The 2136-nt window shown below is 39.8% G+C and overlaps 1 non-coding gene across 1 annotated transcript; it reads right to left on the bottom strand.

The window, feature by feature from the left end:
* Window positions 1-1427: 1427 nt before the first annotated feature.
* Window positions 1428-1618, bottom strand: LOC128650578 (U2 spliceosomal RNA). Its single transcript, XR_008400866.1, has one exon. It is a non-coding gene; the product is annotated as a U2 spliceosomal RNA (small nuclear RNA).
* Between the last annotated feature and the right edge of the window lie 518 nt (window positions 1619-2136).

Below are 2136 nucleotides of genomic sequence, written 5' to 3'. Positions count from 1 at the left end.
ACTCCATGTTCGGTTTCTGACATAATTAACAAGGAATGCAACAAACCAGTCGTTCTCTTTGTTCACTCTGCTAAATTAAAAAACTGGAGTCTGTGAAGAGGGCGCCTCCTAGTATAATACTGCGAGTAGCAGACAGTAGCAGGTCTTGTATTGTAAATATACTCACAAAGGGAGCAGCACCAAATATGATAGATGACGCAAGCTGGGATCTTGCAGTGGCCTAGCAAACTGTTCCTCAAAAAGGATGTAGAGGCCCAGGTGTGCCAAGGGTAATCCAATAAAGCTCAGGCTTCCATAAGATTCAGTAAGTTTTTATTAAAACCAATAATCAAAACCAATGGATGTGTACATTACCCAAAGTATTAAAAACTATTTTGTTGTGTAGCTTGCAAATGTGCTGCTACTGCCATCTGGTGTGACAATATTTCTGACCTTATTTCCCAAGAAGCTTCCCTTGAAGAAATTCAGGATCACTTGAGGTGGTCAAGACTGCAAACTGTTTAATTTGTGATGCAGCTATTAAAATAACTCACAATAATGTGAATATTAGGACTTCTATGACTTGTCTGGCTAGAAGAGACTTATGGCTAACGTCATGGTCTGCTGATATATAGGCCTAGATTAAAATGAGTGCTATTTTAGTGCAGGGTGCAAAATAGAGCACAGTCTGGTATTACAAGTCCATAGTAAAACAGAATTACCAGAGAATGTTTAGCACACCCTACATTTAAATGGATAGTGCAGTTGTGCTAAATTTCCCTCAAATTACAAGTTGTGAGTTGCTAGAGACCTGGAGTAAAGTGCTAGGGCTAGAAAAAAGTATAATAAAACACATGTAAAATAAATTAAAATATTGCACTCATATATACATATTAAATGTAAAATACATGTTTATTAATTAAATAAGTGCTAGATTACAAGTGGAGCACAAAATATCGCTTTGGCAAAAGCGATATTTGCACTCCACTTAGTAATACCAGCGCACGCAAATGCGCTCCACTTGTAATCTATCCCTAAATGTATAAAAAGTGTTTTAAAATGATATGGTATATGACAAGGTGTTTCACTTGCAAGGGCTCAAAGGTGTAGATGAAGGACTTGACAAATTTACGGGCCACTGGCACCTTGAAATTAACCCCTGGCATCCAGATTTTGATCTCCCAAAGTGTCCTCCCACTTACCTCACTGACTGCTTATTAGCTGTTACCAGCCGCAACTAAATTTAGTCCTGTGTGGCTGGTTCATTTCTAGGCCACAATGAAGTGAACCCCATAATGCTGAGTGGGTAGAGGGGGTGAGGCCCAGGGGACTGTTCACATGAGGCAGAGTAAGAGCAACTTGCAATTGTCAGAGGTGAGTTTTATGACACTTTCCAAAGGAGACTCACTTATTTACTTGTAACGGATTTCTTTTTTTTTTTTTTAAGAGAGGGGTGCACCGGTCCTGGAGGTACTGCAATACCAGGTCAATGCGTGGAGTGGACAGAGCAAGGTCTTCTTCCATCTCCCTGTTTCAAAAATCCATTTAATATATGGCACCCAGATAGGGCGCGTATCAGATATTAAACTGATAAGAACAGATACTACACTTGATCTTAGCCAAAAGGCCGAGAAGCGTTACTTGTAACGGATTTCTAGTGTCACTTATTTACTTGTAACATATTTCTAGTGAATGGCTCATACATGCCCTTGTATATATTTTTAAATAAAATATATGCAAGGTCTTGTATGAGCTGTTCACACACATGGTGCTGTGACAGGAGAATCCGTTATAAGTAAATAAGTGATCGAGTGGCGTCTGCATTTGTTAAGCATGTTCTGGGCTTACAGCTCTATATTAGAGTTGCATTGTGGTTTGTTTCCCCTATAGTCTGCTGTCTGGCTGGGCTGTGCTTGTGACTGGTGCTTGGCTGCATAGAGGAACAGAAGGGGGTGTGAAGGACTTGCATTACTTGCTAGAGCTGAGCTATTGGTGGAGGGGTTGCAATATAAGTCAATAGTATTGGTAAGAGGAGAGTGAAGGCACAGGGGCCCCTCTGATTCATGAGAGCTTAAAGTGAATGTAAATTTTGATGCTAAAGTGCTCGGTTTTTAAAAATTCCATTAAAAACAGGGGCACTTTAATTCATCAAAATTT

This window comes from Bombina bombina, chromosome 2 (genome assembly GCF_027579735.1).
Source record: "Bombina bombina isolate aBomBom1 chromosome 2, aBomBom1.pri, whole genome shotgun sequence".
Classification (NCBI taxonomy): domain Eukaryota; kingdom Metazoa; phylum Chordata; class Amphibia; order Anura; family Bombinatoridae; genus Bombina; species Bombina bombina.
This window is presented reverse-complemented; position numbering and strand designations above follow the sequence as displayed.